Source organism: Mixophyes fleayi, chromosome 5 (assembly GCF_038048845.1).
Source record: "Mixophyes fleayi isolate aMixFle1 chromosome 5, aMixFle1.hap1, whole genome shotgun sequence".
NCBI lineage: Eukaryota > Metazoa > Chordata > Amphibia > Anura > Limnodynastidae > Mixophyes > Mixophyes fleayi.
In genome coordinates, this window is record NC_134406.1 from 61,611,811 (window position 1) to 61,628,700 (window position 16,890).

At 40.7% G+C, this 16,890-nt stretch overlaps 1 protein-coding gene across 3 annotated transcripts in view; it reads left to right on the forward strand.

Moving 5' to 3' along the window:
• Positions 1-16,890, forward strand: part of CHN2 (chimerin 2) — a 260,121-nt gene that overhangs the window by 2,394 nt on the left and 240,837 nt on the right. The window lies entirely within an intron of this gene.

Genomic DNA, 16,890 nt, shown 5'->3' on the forward strand with positions numbered 1-16,890 from the left:
CTGCTAACAAATTGGTCCTATTCTGTCTATGTGTGTATGTTAGGGAATTTAGACTGTAATTTCCAATGGGACAGGGACTGATGTGAGTGTGTTTCTCTGTACAGCGCTACGGAATTAGTGGTGCTATATAAATAAATGGTGATGATGAAGAAGATATGGAATTCACTGCCAGGGAAGGTTGTGATGGCAGATTCAATAGATATGATTAAGAAAGGGTTAGACAAATTTTTAACGGAAAGGTGTATCCAGGGATACGACCATTAATTAAAATGTAGGATAGTAGTGGATATAGGGTAAAAATAGGACTGCAATATTGAGTCTGGGGGGATTTTCACAATTGAAACAGATTGGCGGTTGCTTACTCTGGGTCAATTTCAAATATAAATGCAGGATCACAGGAGATCCAAAATAGGCTGAACTTGATGGACTGGTGTCTTTTTTCAACCTCATCAACTATGTTACTATGTTACTATGTTAGATGCTAGACATCACAAAACAGCATTTGAACAACACCTAGATACTTCCATAAATTACCCATAGTGATGTATCTTGTTCTCAGTAAACTTGTAGGATGAATATTGTGTAAGTCCACAAAATTGCTACTTCCACTAAACAACACTTTTAGTACACTTTAAAACCTTTAGGAGCCTACTTAACACGCTCCTAATTCCCCCGAAAAGTGCCGTTTTTGGGAGACCACCGCAATTTTAAGTATCCCCTCTATTTAGGACTAAAGGATTGCAGCATATATCAATTTCTACTGCATTCCCACTTGTGTGGAACGCATTAGCATTCCCCATAGGTTTTTATGTGGACAGCTATTTTGTGTGATTTAACAAGTTGGAACTTGTGCCTGATCTGAAGATGGCATTAGTCATTGAAGCCTATGGGGAGAGCATTGTGGTAGAAGGATCTTCAGATCCCTCACTGAATCTTACCTGCTGTCCCCTCCGGTCACCATAGAGAAATTAGGAGGTTGATACACTTGTGTGTTCACAGGGACAGCAGTTTATCACAACTGCTGTTCCAAAGCAACAATTTTGATAAATAATCACGATCTTTCATTCCTTATTATTGAGATAAGGAATGAAAATGATCGTGTGCAAAACACAGTGATTGTTTAATATTCCCATTTACATAGTTGTGTTTGGCATGTCAATGATTTCACATAGTCAACTATGCATAATAATAGCCATGCATTTGTAGCTTAATAAAGTTGGTTTGAATTGAACTAATGATGTCTAAAGTGCTTTATTGAATTTTATTTATTACGCTAATCAGTTCTTACAGTCTCAGCAATATTAAACAGCATTTTTTTTGTGATGTTAGTCAGTAAAAGGCAAACCCATAATTATTGATTTGTTTTCATTTAACTCAGTAGCAATTATATTTGTGCCTTTAAACTTTAATGAATTTTGGATTTTAATCTGTGTCTGTCCAGTCAAGCTACCACAAACCTGCTGTTTCCTTATAAGTCCATGGGCAATCATTTGAAAAATCTTCTCGATTTATGTTTTACATCTGACTGACTGAGGAACGTGACTTCCTAGACTTGCACTTAATAATCAATCAATGCCCTAGTGTTGCTATACTGTATGTCTGCTATTACTTGAGCATATGTGTTCCCGGAGGCTGTTTCGCTGTTCATATATATATTATTATCTTCTTTCTTCCCTTAATCAATGTCCTTGTGTTGTGTGTTCTAATCTTGGAAATGTTGCAGCTGGGCAGGTGAATGTAATCACATCACACGCTGTGCATTCTATGCAGACCATAGGCACTGCAAGAAATATTAACTAAGCCTACGGAATCTGAGCTCATTGTGAGAATTGCATACAATACACAGAATGATTGTAATTTCACTGTGCAATTTTTTTTATTAAATAGACAGTGGTGTATTATATAAAAGGAGTTTAAGACGAATAAAGTGCCCTGCACTTTCCCCAGGTGTTAGAAAGAATAATGAAACTTTGAGTTTGAAGTGAGGGGGTTACTTAACAATTCCCAAATTTCTGAGACATTATTGTTTTTCTATGTTCATCAATAAACAGGTATGTGAGACAACAACGGTGTTATAGCCCCTACTGTGTAACAATCAGTTGGGAATCTTTCTTAAAGGGCAGTTTAACTTTTCAAATATTTTGAAAGATTAATTACTAATTCCCTATTACCTGAATATTGTACATTTTGTCAACAAAGGAGGACTTAATATGCAGAGATTGTCACAATATCAAGTGAATTTGCTGTGAGCGTTATTTAAATCATACTTGCCTACTTTTGGCAAGTGTAGCCTGGGAGAGGGGCGTGAATACAGGGTGATAGTGGGCGGGGCGTGAACAAATGTGTAATTTTGGCCCCGCCCCATGACAATTCAGTTTTGTCGCAGGGGGCATGGCCAAAATGATGCGATTCACGTCATTTAGGCTAGGCAGTTGCGGGATGCGGGAGACTTGCCTGCTCTCCCAGGAGTCCGTGAGACCGACCCGAATTACGGGAGTCTCCCGAGCATTCCGGGAGAGTTGGTAAGTATGATTTAAATACAGATGGGTACGGTAGACAGAGTTGGTGATTTGTACCTTTAGTAAAAAATATCAGAATAGTCATAATAGTCCTGTTGAGATCCCCGGTGTACATTTTTTTCTGGAGATCAATTGTTGTGTTGAGATATTTTATTTGCACCTTATGCTGTATGTAATATTTTAAAGAGGGTTTTCCACTTTTAGATGACTCTAAATTACTGAGACTCCCCCCCGACTTACATAAAGTTTATGTTCCACAAAGCTTTGTATAAGCTGAATTACTAATTACCATACAGAGTCACTGAACAAATAACCACAGTGCTGTACATTTATGGTAAGTTTAATAGTATTTGTACATAATCTATATTATTTAAACAAGCCTTACCATTGTATAAACACTACAGTATGTAATCCCAGCAGATGTTTTAGTTGTGCAGACAGCAGTAAACAAGCTTATAGAAATAGATATATAATGAAGGCTGTTAGTATAAAGTCAAATTTGGGTAAATGAGATGTTGCATAGCCCAGGGAGTATTTGTATTGGCTTGTACATGTCCACCTGCAGCCTTTACTATATACATTGCTCCTTCTTAGTAGACTCCTTCTGTGTCTTTTAGCTTTTATAACTTCCTGCAAAGCTGTTATTTGTGATACTCTAGGATATAACACAAAGCAGCAGTACAAGTACCACCACAATCCTTGTTCTGTTGTCACCATCTCAGCATGACGATAACGGAAAAAATTATGAAAATTGCTGTATTATTTGAATAAATCATATTTTCAAACGCCAATAGTTTTTTTTTCTTCCAAATATTATTATTACTTTTTTATTAGTGGAAATGAAAGCCCAGGTCTGCTAGCCTGGCCTGGTAGAGCTGTTAGTAAGGCCTTAAGCCCTAGTGGTATGAGTCAGCTGCCCAGGTAAAATGGTATTGATAAATGGCAGCGATAACAGATTTTCAATAGCCACGAAAATCGACAATAGAAAATCGTCATTATCGCAACTTTTTCATAAATAGGCCCATTAAACAGAGTATATTTAAGTTATTCTTTAGTTATTCAGTGTAATCTCATGGGAATTACCAAAGCCAAATTACAACCAACCATTGGAAAATGGTAGCTCAGGCAATTTCTAGTGTCTGAGAAGTTCTATCTAATAAATGTATCATATAATATTTATACACAATAAGTCTATACTTAGAAAGGTATTATGAAATGTGTGTTTCACTAATCTCTGCAGTAAGATTTACTCATGGAGCTGACGCATACTTGCCAACTCTCCCGGAATGTCCGGGAGACTCCCGAAATTCGGGTCAGTCTCACGGATTTGCGGTGAATCGCATCATTTTGGCCCCGCAACAAAATGGCATATTTGTCGTGGGGGGGGGGGCTAAAATGACGCGATTCACCGTGCCTCGCTCCCTCCTGCCCTTTAGACACGCCCCTCACCCGGATACAACTTGCCAAAAGTAGGCAAGTATGAGCTGACGGCAAGTAACTACATCCACTCCTTTTATACTGCCTCAGTTAAGTGGCAAGTCGCAAGCTTACTAGTGTTGGTACAATATTGCCCATTGCATCAATGGGGGTAACGCCCACTGGCAATAAGATTTACCAGGTTTCATCGGCATTAGCTTCTTCATGCAAAGCCTGGAATCCTATTTAGCAAGCATCATGTCGGTACTTTTATTTGCTACAATACTTGTTCCGTTATCGCCATCCTGATAAAAAAATCCAGAAGTAAATTAATGGAAAAAATGCCCCCTGAGGCTGTCCCGATGAAGCAGTAAGTAAATCTTTATCAGTCCGGGTCAGTGTGAGGCAGCTGGGTATCTCTCAATTGCTTCGGCAAGATTTTATTGATAAACTGCGGCGATAACAAATTATTTTATCGCTGCTGTGAGCCTATAAAAATCAGTCAGGTAGTGAGTGCACCTAACATATGACTGTGGTCATTTCTACGGATGTCAATGAACGTTTAATTTCCCTGGCTCCATGGAAGTTCCTCTCGGAGGAACTGGTTCCTGAGCGCTACATTGTTTTCTCTACCCCAGCTTAGTGTTTATTAGAGGCAAAAGCAGACAGACAAATTAAATGGGTAAAAAAATAGCTGAGCATTTAGTTGCGGTGTCTTGGAACATCCAGGCAGAGAGGCGCACTACCAAGGGTTTTTATTGTACATATCCAATGTACTAAGTAAATGAAATCTGATATATTTTTCAATGGCCAATGCTCAAATTGCAAAGCATGGCTTGCCATGTATTTGTTTCTCACTAACATCAGTGGCCACAATGGTGGAAATAACAAAGTTGCTCCATTTAAATGCTGCCACTGGGTCTGGGTTGTCAGTGACAACCTGGGAGCGTTAGCGACAGCTATATTGCAGATTGGATCTTGTCTTCATACTTGCCAACTCTCCCTGAATGTCAGGGAGACTCCCTGAAATAGGGGTGCTCTCCCTCACTCCCTGAAGAGTCTGGCATTCTCCCTGATGCTGAGCCAGTACAAGACATGGTTGGCTTCACCATCTGTGGCATGATGACACAGTTCAGAAAGTGTGTCCTATGTCCATGTATTGATGCCTACAGAGGTGGCCATTTTCATGGAGACCAAGATTTAATCAAAGACTGACAGGTAAGACAACATAGACTTCAGTAATGGAGACAGAAATGTAAAAGACACTTCAATCTCTAGAGATTCATTAACTGCTTTTCTTTAGCGCATAGATGCCTACTCTCCCAGACCGGGAGACTCCTGCATTTCTGGGAGACCTCCCAGGAGAGCAGGGCATCCTCCCGGTTCACGCCCCAGAAATAGATAAGTGGCATGGGGAGGGGCTTAATGATGCAAATATTGTGTCATCAAAATGATATGATTCGTCAAGCTCCACTCCCGCATGCCCACCTCCCCCGGGATCTCCCTGAAGCCAACAAGGAAACGTTGGCAAGTATGCTTGTCCTGTGATCAGAACACGCAACATTCATACTGAACCCTGTGTGCAGAAAGTGGAAGGGCTGAGCACATACAGTAATATATCAAAGATGAAAAGATTCAGCTTCAGATTCCAGATTCATATAACAGTAATACACAGGAAAATGCAGAATGTTCTGGTTCATCCTTTTACTTTATCACTGTGGGGTGGCTTTGTGTATGCAGCTTGCTGTTTACTTTATAATTTACACATAAATGTTGACAGTATCTTAGCAGTGGTTAATAAGCGCATCCTTAAACCCTAAATCTTCAGTCTGTGTATCCGTATGTGACATTTGATTCCTGCTATTTTGCTTGGTGTCTGAAGCTGTGATGTGTGATGTGGTGAGAACACAGTCAATTACAAAGCGTTTTGCTTCTGCTGTACACTGGTGCGGGATAATGCCAAGATGGAATCGTTTTGTTGCAGCTGTCAGTAAAATAAAGTTGCAGTCTAATAAAAGACCTTGCTATTAATAAGCAAAAGACATATATTGCAGCAAAGTCAATCTATCAATTTGTTAAAACATCTTCAAGTTAAATGAGTCTATGCTGATGTGAATGAGTTCTCTGTACAGCGCTGCAAGATTAGTGGTGCTATATAAATAAATGATGATGATGATGATGATGATGATGCATATGTGTGAATATAACCATGAATGTGTCTTGTATCTCATTTTTCACATTATTTCCTTTCTGTTATTTTGACTTATATCAATCTCTTGTTTAGAGATCAATCCCGTCTCTCTTTTCTTCCAAACTGTTGGTGTTATGCAGTATGTAGCTAAACTCCATTAGCTTGTAAGCTTAATATGTACGTCTTAGCAGCCATATAGAAAAGCTGGGGTGGGTATTTTTGCTTTACTGATTTGGGCTCCTGTGTTCCATTTATACACCCCACATTGTGACATCCCCAACTCAACTCCAAGCTCTGTTCTCAACTCCACAGATTAGCACAGAACTAGAGTATGACTGATTGCGTCATCATAGATTGGCTTCTAGTAGCTCCTCTGTGGGTGTTAGTTTCATAATTGGGGGATCCTGCGACACAGATGATGTAATTCTCCCTATTGATGATTATGGCCGCTATATCCTTGTGATGGAAGTATCTTTTTTTTTTTTTTTTGAAAGCCTGGAAACGTGCTTTTGTGCCCAAAGTGCCAAAAAAGGTGCAAAACCTAAAAAGTGTACAAAGGGTGTGGTACATGACCCTCCTCTAAAGACTCCCCATAGCCCAGAAGCAAAAGGTCCCTTAGGGCGGCACAGCTCTTCAGACCACTTTGCCGCAAGGCTAGGAGGGTCCCTTTTGCTCCTGGGATCTACCGAAGCTTCACCCAGGCAACTACAACTGGCCCAATACCTGGAAGGAGGGGGCAAACGATGGGTTCAGGGGGACCAGAGCCTCAGGTCCATAAGCCCCCCCCCTAGATCTTCAGTGACATGGAGCCCATAAGGGCATACCCACACCTCTAAAATCCATGGAAAAAAAACACATAAAAGTGAAAGTGAAAAAACATAGAGAAAAATAAATAGTGCCGAGTGGGTAATGGCTGGGCTGGCTATAAAACTGTTCTCGCCCAGCCAAAAGGCCAGGGCAAAAAATAGTGCAGGGTGCCAAAATAGTCATGTGATTTAATGAATCCCAGCTCGCCACTTCGGAGGCACATTTGTCCCAGGCTTTCAACGCCACTTCCCAGCCCCCTTAAGATGCGCACAACTCAAAATACAGCCATAGAATGGTAAGTGTACAGACATAATTTGCATGTACACAACAGTCGTACTGATTAGAGAGAGAAATGTATTACAAAAGTTCATCTACTTGACAACATAAACTTGACAATATAAAATCAGTAATAAAATATTACTTTCTAATAATCCAACCCATTTAAAGAGGGCCCCTCACTTTTGAGTTAATACGGTTTTTTGCATGGCGCCTTGTGCAATTCAGGAGAGCACATAGCAAAACAGCATGCCCTATATACAACTCCAGGAACTTGTTGTGGAAGTCTGCCGCATATCGCTCCATACACACTGTGTGGCTGCCTTCACTTAGACTCCTCCCCCGTCCCATGTGTGTGCGAGGCTGTGACATAAGAAAACAGCTGCCTGGAAGGGAGTATGTGCCATCACTCGGACCCGTTGATCCAGACGAGCGCCCCAACTTCACTTACCTTGTCTTCTCTGCCTCCATGCCGCTCCAGACAGATGCCGCAGCTCTCCAGTGTGGGAGCCATCTTGCCAAGTTCTGCACATGTGCAGACTTGGCATTTCTTCCATTCATTCATTGCAGCCAATCAGCTGCTAGCTCTCACTATAAAAGGCACCTCCTGCTGTAGTAGGGTGTCAGATCTTCAAGTCTCTCCTCCAGGTTAGACATCCCAGTTCTGGCTCCTACCTTTTCCAGCTTCCTATATTGATTCTCACCTGAGCAGTCTCCAGTTCTTTGCTGCATAGTCCATACTTTCCTTCCTGGACTTCTTGTTAACAGCTGCTGCAGAACCTCGCTCCACTACCTTCCTGAATCTAGGGGCTTTCCAGCTCCACAGGATTTCCGTGGCAAAAGCTGCTGCAGAACCTCGCTCCACTACCTTCCTGAATCTAGGGGCTTCCCAGCTCCACAGGATCTCCGTAGCAGCTCCGGATTCTATTACATTGGATTTTAAACGGCGGACGCATCTCATGACACGGGATGACGCGGCCGCATCCCGTGTCATGTGATACGGCCGCCTGTGCGCCCCCCGTCAGAAATCTCCCAGCCTGGTGGCAGGTCTTCTTTAACTGTCAGTTGTAATGTGTAAGGTATGCAGTGATCTAACCCTTTATCTAGTGGCACAATTCAATGTCCCTCACTGGCAGAGCACCAACGGTCACTCACAGTTGTTACAGTAGATGTGTGTGACCACGCTATAATTGGAAAGAAAGATGTTCTACACATTTACAAGCATGCGCATCCAACCCATTCAAACAGCAGCAGTTGTCCCTCCAAGTATAGTGGACATCCAGGTGTTCCCCTAGAGCAGGGGTCAGCAACCCCCGGCACGTGTGCCGGGGGTGGCACGCAGCCCCCTTAAAAATGACAGCCGGAGAAGAGCTGAACTGCTGTGCTTGCGCAGCAGTTCAGTCCCGGCTGCGCAGTTCCTCCCAAGCACCTTTGCGGACAGGATCACTGCTAGAAGAGGTAAGTATAAAATTATATCATTTTTTATTAATTTATTAGTGTCCTAAAATTTTTTTTTATGTAATTCTGAGGCCATAAAAGTCAATGGGGCATAAAAGATATTGGGGACATTACTGTGGCATAAAATGTATTGGGGCAACTGTGGCATACTATGTGTTTCTGGGGCAACTGTGGCATACTATGGGTTTCTGGGGGCAACTGTGGCATACTATGTGTTTCTGGGGGCAACTGGCATATTATGTGTTTCTGGGGGCAACTACAAGTTGCCTGGGCCTGCTTGGTGCCCCGAGCCCCCTCTGGAGACCTAATTTTGAAAAAAAAAATTATATTTTAAAAGTACTTTTTTTTTTAAAAAAAATATTGAGTGCAGGGGGATCGGTAGTGGCTAAATCCCCTTCAGCTCAGGTACCTTCAGACACCAGGTCATGTGACTGCATTGGTCACATGGTACTCGGTAGGCTGCTGGATATCTTCCCATGCTGTGCAGTGGAGAATAAGGTAAGAAGAAGGTGTGATGGAGAGGGGCATGTGTCAGTAAAGGTGCTGGGCAGAGGGGGGGCGAGTGTGATTAAAGCATGTGGGCAGAGGGAGACACGTGTGATTAAAGCATGTGGGAGAGGGGACATATGTGAGCAAAGCTGCTGAGCAAGGGGGCATGTGTGAGTAATGCATTTTTCTGTAAGAGGGTGGCCTGGTGCTTTTCACCTGCTAGACATGCCCCCAATGATGCACTGCCACGCCCCTAATTGTACGACCACTCGCATGGGGAAAAAATGTCGGTGGCGGCACAACATTTTTTTAACTATGCTTAACTATAAGGGAGGACCCATGGAGTTGCTGTACTGGGGCCATGAATTTCTCTAGGCAGCTCTGTATATATATATATATATATATATATATATATATCACACACACACACACCTGGCACACCTGGGCTTGACTAGATTTTAGCCGGCACTCCGATAGAAAAAGGTTGCCAACCCCTGCCCTAGAGGGATGAAATCCTAATGGACACTTCTCTCTCTGCTACATATCCATCTGTGAATAGACTCTGTTCCGTTTCTCAACCTGGAAAAATCCCACTATAGCAAGATATCCATCTATCCATCTAATTCCCTAACTGCCTCAGCTGCATCTCTGGGATGTTTTAATAAAAAAAATGCACAGACAGGATGTTTCCTTTCAACCTCTACATTACCGCCCATAACAGCCGAAAACGTGTTCTAAATGTCTTATTGTTGTTCTTGACATTCCAAGATTTCCAATGCAAACTTTGCAGTGTATATGGCATGGACCATGCTGCAGGTTCAGTTATGTGGAAATAAAATTGTAATCTTGTTCTTGACTCCAGTCAAGAGTTTCAATACTACTACTGGAACATGAAGTCAACGCTGTTGAAAGTCTGTATGGTCCTGTAAAGTAGTGACTATTGGGTTGGGGTTTTGTAATTTGGTAGAGCCAGTCATGTCCTTAGGCAGGATAACAGGAATGGGTCATAAATTATTCTTTATACTGCGCAATAGTAGGAATTTCTACTTGAGCTCAGTTGCCACAGGTTCTCAAACTTATCCGCTTCAATGATGTTGTGAAAGTTAAACATGATGTCTGCTCCTGCTGCTCAGTTACAGATTATGGATGATGAATATATTATACCATTTACCAATCACACAGATGAACAGGAACATTAGATTGTACGCTCCTCTGAACAGGGCCATCTCTCCTCCTGTTTCCACCGCTTCTAACTCTGCTCTCCAGCTACTTAGCCCTCCTCCTCAAGGGTCCTCCACCCCACGTCCACTCTCGCTCCCTCCTCCCCCCTGGGGGTCTCCCTGTCTTCCGCGCCCTCCTTTTTGGGCCCCGTCGTTTGCGGATCCTACCTCCCCCTTGCCCGCCCTCTCTAGCTGTGCATTGAGCTTACTGAGTTACTGTGCTTACTGTTTACTGTACTGTGCTGTCTCCCATTGTATTGTAATTTGTTTGTCTCTGTACGGCGCTGCGGACCCCTTCTGGCGCCTTATAAATAAAAATTAATAATAATAATAAATATAACAATGGCTTACATTCATTCAGAACACATATGTGGCTACACTAACTTCCCCACTCTGTACAGAGAATAACAATCAGGACGGGCAGTCTCTTTCCTATATAGTGTTAGGGGGCGCAGTCCTTTATAATATGCAATATAATTTCTGCCACATGATTAAATAACAACCCAAACAGTCTGAATTCAAGTCATGGCAGATTTGCTTAATTTTGATTGTTACCCAGCTCCCAGTAGTTGCATACACAATATACATTGTGGAGTATAATTTGAACAACATTGTTTCATTTCTTTTAGAGATACAGCAAATCCATGTTTTAGGAATATTTTAATAAATTATTTTATCCAGAATACTACACTGATTTGGGCTATTATTTTTTTAAATCAGGTACTTTTTTATTGAATTTTAGTACATAACAAAAAAAAAAAAATCAACAAGACAAACATTACTTAACATAACATATGTCAGCCGTTTAGCAACGCTCTAAGGTTACCCTAGTGAGATCAATGCAAGGAAAGGCATAGATGTAAATCTATACATTGTACAGAATACAGAATAATATATAGCGGAAGTGAAGCAAGTTCAGATTCAACAGAACAAATACCTACAAACATATTTAAATGTATAAATTATATAAATATCCTGCATAAAATCTTGTCAGAAATATTGCATAGAGTAGCAAAGTTTTTCAGCGTCTAAATATAGCAATTAAATTAGTTTAGATTTAGACCAGACCAGACCAATCAGGGCTCTCACATTTAACTATCCGATTTGGGCTATTATTTTAATATAAACATAAACGTGAAGTGTGCGGACTGCGGTCTTTATTGTATTCAACATACTGTATGAACATATCAGCCTCTACCAGTGGTATATAAGAAAAAAATACCTCTCTCAAAAGCTTCTTCTGCAAGATACTGTGCATATATGCTGCCGTTTAAACAATCAGTATTCAGCATGTATTTGTAGCACAGGAACAGAGCCTGCTGCAGGGTACAAGGAGCCTGGATTCATTGTGAAACATAGAGAGCCCTGAGGTAGAATGTTGCAATAAGCAGTAGATGCCTGGGAGTTACTTATATGTTTTATCATCAAGATATCAGTTAAGTTGGTAAAATTTTGCATTTGTCCAAGTTCAGAAGCAAATGATGTATTTAGTGTATTCGTATTACAGGTCTGGAGATGTTCCTTTACTGATCAAAACAAGATGACAAAAATAAGATCCTTAAGTATTTGCTTTATATTATAATGTAATTTTTTTAATCTTATCCTGAAATTGTGGCTACTAGGATTATTGTTCTTTTTAGATACTATGGATAATACATCATTATAATCATCCAAGCAATCAGCATGACTATTAGTGCTAATAAATATAAATATACAGAGAGTAATGGCTTGTGCACAGATTAATTTCTCTGTGTTTTGCTGGAAGTGTTTTTTTCAAACTTTTGTTAAATTTGTAAACATAACATAAATATACACAGTATAATACAAATAAGAAACATAGCAAAAAGTGTAAATAAATATGGTTTGGTAATTGTGTATATTTTTACTTCCCTGAAGATAAAAAATGTTTATACGCGTTGACATATCTTTTCTACTATATGTAACAGGCATTTGCAGAAAAGTTGGGTCCCATTCGAGGGAACATGAAGGGTCATCCGAAACCATTCTAAACATACCAAAACACAATTTATGAGACATGTGTATTAAAATAGTACATCCTGCACTGCTTATACAAACTTGGGTGTCTAACTCAGAATGTAAAATATACCGTATTTCCCCATGTATAAGACGCACCTTTTTCCCCCAAATTTTGGGTCTAAAAAAAGGGTGCGTCTTATACACTGCAAGTCTTACTTACCTCAATGAAGAAGTCGGCACCTGGATGTGAGAGGAGAGAGGAGTCCCCGCTGGCTGTATGAACTGCGTGTCCCCGCCGGAAGTCCCGCCGCGTAACCGGAAGTAGCGGGTCCGCCGGGCTGTTCCAACTCCAGCCCCTGGTCTCCACTGGAAACAGGCCACAATTGCCGTGATAGGCGCTCCGAGAGGTAGAGGTAAGGCACTCAGCTAGAAGCCACCAGGGCCAGGGGGGACTCTCAGAAGGCGGGGACACCCGGGAATCTGGAAACCGCCAGGAGGGCAGCATGCTCAGAGCATGAGATGGCGCAGGAAAACCAGCCGGCAGTGGGAGACCCCAGTTGTCTCAGGAAGCTTTTTTTTTTCATTTTGGGCCCCAAAATTAAGGTGCGTCTTATTCATGGGTGCGTCATATACTTGGGGAAATACGGTAGTTTGAGACATGTATGAAAACTGGAGCACATCACTATTGTGTGATGTATGTTACCCTTAGTACGTTTTCATTTTCTACACTTTCTAAACAGCACTACGAAAACAACAATTCTACTTGTATTTGTCATACTTACCAACTCCTGGAAACTTGTTTCCGGGAGAGGGGGCGTGACTGGAGGGCGGGATGGGGCGGGACGAGGCCAATCGCGTCATTTTGGCCCCGCCCCGCGGACACTTAATTTACGTCGCGGGGGGCGGGGCCTAAATGACGCGATTGGCTTCGTCCGGCCCTCCAAAATGGCGTGATTCTCTGTGAGATCGGGATGCGGGAGAAATCCCAGCTCACCTGGGAGCCCGGGAGACTGACTGAACTCACCGGGAGAGTTGGCAAGTATGGTATTTGTTCCTGTGTGTCAGTTTTCATCTTCCCACTTTGCATACACAGTGTCAATTTTTGAAGCAAATATATAATTTTTCAGTTGCCATACCAGTCAGTACGTGTTCACATTTAATACAGTAATTTCTGGTAGTTAACAATCTTATTTTAAGAAAATAATTACTGCTTAAAAATTCTTTATTGTACAATATGCTAAATATATTTAACCATGTGCAATTTAAGATAATAAATGTAAGTGCGCTCTGGAGCACCTGAACATGATTGTTATATTTAACAAAAATACTCATAAATCAATCTGTGTGAAGTTTGTATGTTCCCCCTGTTTTTCTGTAGGATTCTGGTTTCCTCCCACACTCCAAAAACATAGTAGTAGGTTAGTTGGCTGCTATTAAACAGACCCTAGTCTTTCTCAGTCTGTGTGTATATGTTAGGAAATTTAGACTGTAAGCTCTAATGGGGCAGGGACTGATGTGAGTTCTCTGTACAGCGCTGCGGAATTAGTGGCGCTATATAAATAAGTAGATGATGATGATGCACCATCTTCACTGTTGAATAAAAATATGTCGGTATAAAAGCCAGTTGGCAGTCATAGTCAATGGATTAAATAACTCAAATGGAATGAATGGAATTAAAAAAAAAACACAAAAAGATAAGAAATGTCTATGAGCATCTAAAACCCCCCAAAACACAGCAGTTACAGGGGTGGATCATGAGGACTGCCTCGTTTTTACCCTCTGCAGCATAATGGGGTAAAAACACCTGTGACCAAATAAATCGTACATTTGGGGGTATATTTACAAAACTGCGGGTTTACGGGTTTGTAAAAGTAGAGATGTTGCCTATAGCAACCAATCAGATTCTAACTCATTTTGTAGACTGTACTAAACAAATTATAACTACAATCTGATTGGTTGCTATAGGCAACATCTCCACTTTTTCAAACCCGCAGTTTAGTAAATATACCCCCTGAAATTTGTCCTATTCGGAGAAAATCAATGAAAAATAAATAGTAAAGCTCTTTGTACTGAGTGATGTAGAGATGTTATCTTTGAGATGCTTTGAGAACGCATGAGCTGTCTATGTTGCCCTTCAGGGGTTCCCAGGTAATATTACTATAGATGGTTCTCTAAATTATGTCCCGCTGCCTCTTCTAAGTCCAATTTTCTTCTGTTTACCAAGACTATTTGTTACTTATAAAATGTTATTTTTCAAAATAAGCCAAGTAATATTTTTCATATGATTACATTTCTATATACTCACTGCTAAATTCCCTTCTCACAGAAGGCTTTCAGCCAGAAATGTTTAGTTCAGCTAGAGCAGTTGCATATCTCTATGGAATAGATACACAGGTTAAATAAATACACATTCTTTGTTACTGCGTATATAAAATTCAGTATATTATTATTAAATTCCTCTCAGGTACTACTTGAACGTAGAGACGTTTCACCTCCTGTACTGCATATGATGCTTGCAGATATTTTTTGCACAAATGCACTGTTTTCTACAGGGTATCGTGTGAGTTTGCGGGCCAAGATGGTGGCATCTGTGTTGTGTGCAAAATTTAACCACTTCTGATGGAGGAGTTGGTGGATCAAACCATTCATTGGTGAGTTCAGTCCAGGAGCCTGGATGCACCTAGTTATGTACCCACATGCAAAAATTAGATTTTATTTTGGAGCACAAGATGAGACTGAAGGAATCATGTGAAATTTTACATGTCTGCAAAGATGCTGTAAACCATGAGTTAATCTAAACTTTATAATTCCTTTTGAACCTTTCAGGTGAACTTCATATAGTAAAATACATCTTTAGGCCAATGTCAACCAAAGTATAAATAACTTTCAAAAACACAAAAGTAATATGTAATAAAGACAGTACTGAGACATATCTCATTATTTATTCGAGACATAAATTAATCTAAACCAATTAGTATATTAGGAGAAAAACTGAACATCAATTTATGATGTTAATATAAGGTGTTTTTAGGAAGGGAGGGGTTAGATACACGCCTCCGAGGTTGTGATCAAACCCTGTCATGGACCTAACACGACATGGTCACACAGCCATTTCGGGGGAGGCGTCCAGCTTTTGGAAATGTTTAATGATAGGAGGTATGCTAAATATGAGTGTTTTTCTGTTTGGGGTTGAAGTAGTTGATATTAAGTAGGCTGCATTTTATAATTGTATCCAATAAAGCCATTAGTGCCCCTTTGATCATTTGTTCCTTTAAACTCCTTACTCACTGGTTGTTTTTATGAGCATACCCTCACCGTCCAACCTTATCTTGTTTGGGGAAGAGGTGCTTTGGATTTTGGATTACAATGCAATACCTAAGGCTGGGTACACACTGAAGAATTTTCTGAACGACGTGTTATCTCAAACGATTGTACCTACGACTGAAGGTCCGATCAGTCTGGTGGTTCATGTATACACACTGACACGATTTGCCTTCAGATCTGTGCTCTTCATCTGGTCCTCTAGTCTTCGGAGAATGACAGTAAAATATTTATTCATTAATTCTTGTCACATTGTCACACAGATTAAAACCGCCTTGTTATAGCTATCCACATGTCCTAACGAATTCCGTTAGTTTCTGTGACTCTGAAACGAAACATTCTGTCTCAGAACGAACAAATTAATTATTCCTTCTACAGCACTCTGTACTTTTATTCACCGGGACATTCATTGCTAGCATCGGCTGAAAAGAGCCAGACTCTGTAAACTTTATGGAGATCATGAGCATGAGTGTATATACACTATATGATCGTTAGTTATTGGTCGGAAAATATTAAACAGTACGACCAAACAAATGAGCCGACAAGTGACACTTTGGAATGACTTTAGACCATCGTGTCACTATACACACTAACCCGACTTCCGACCGAACAGTCGTATGTCTTCTGATTTGCTGGATTATTGGACAAAAACGCTTCAGTGTGTACCTAGCCTGAGACTCAGTTTGGAGCTCATTATCTTTACAAACCCTCCTACAGTTTCCCTCAGAGAATATCGCTATCTCTCCTGTTCCCCAGCCCACTGCCTTGGAGTCATCATCTCTGCCCTCGGCTTCACTCTTTTATATGCAGTTGTATTTTGTATGATTATTAACTCTGGAGGTACAAATAATCATTGATCATAAATAAAATCGGATTTTCCGTTAAGTATTGAAGCTTATCAACTTGGCAAGCTATTTGCAGCTTAATGCATTGACTAGTACTGTGCGTTAACTTTTTGTTAAATAACAAGAAACAGTGAAAGAGCCTTTTGCACTTTGGCTCTTCACCTCTTGTTATAATAGACCCCAAAGACTCTTACATAATTCCCAACTGCCTGTCTTTACTTTCCTTCAAAGCTGTCAGTCCTTTGGGTTTGATAAACGCAAACGATAACTGGGGCCCAAAAGTGTATGTTAAGCTCCTACATTTATAAGTGCCCATTCTGTGCTCTTTTAACTCATTTATGGATTTACAGTGTTTGTTATTTTGTTATTAT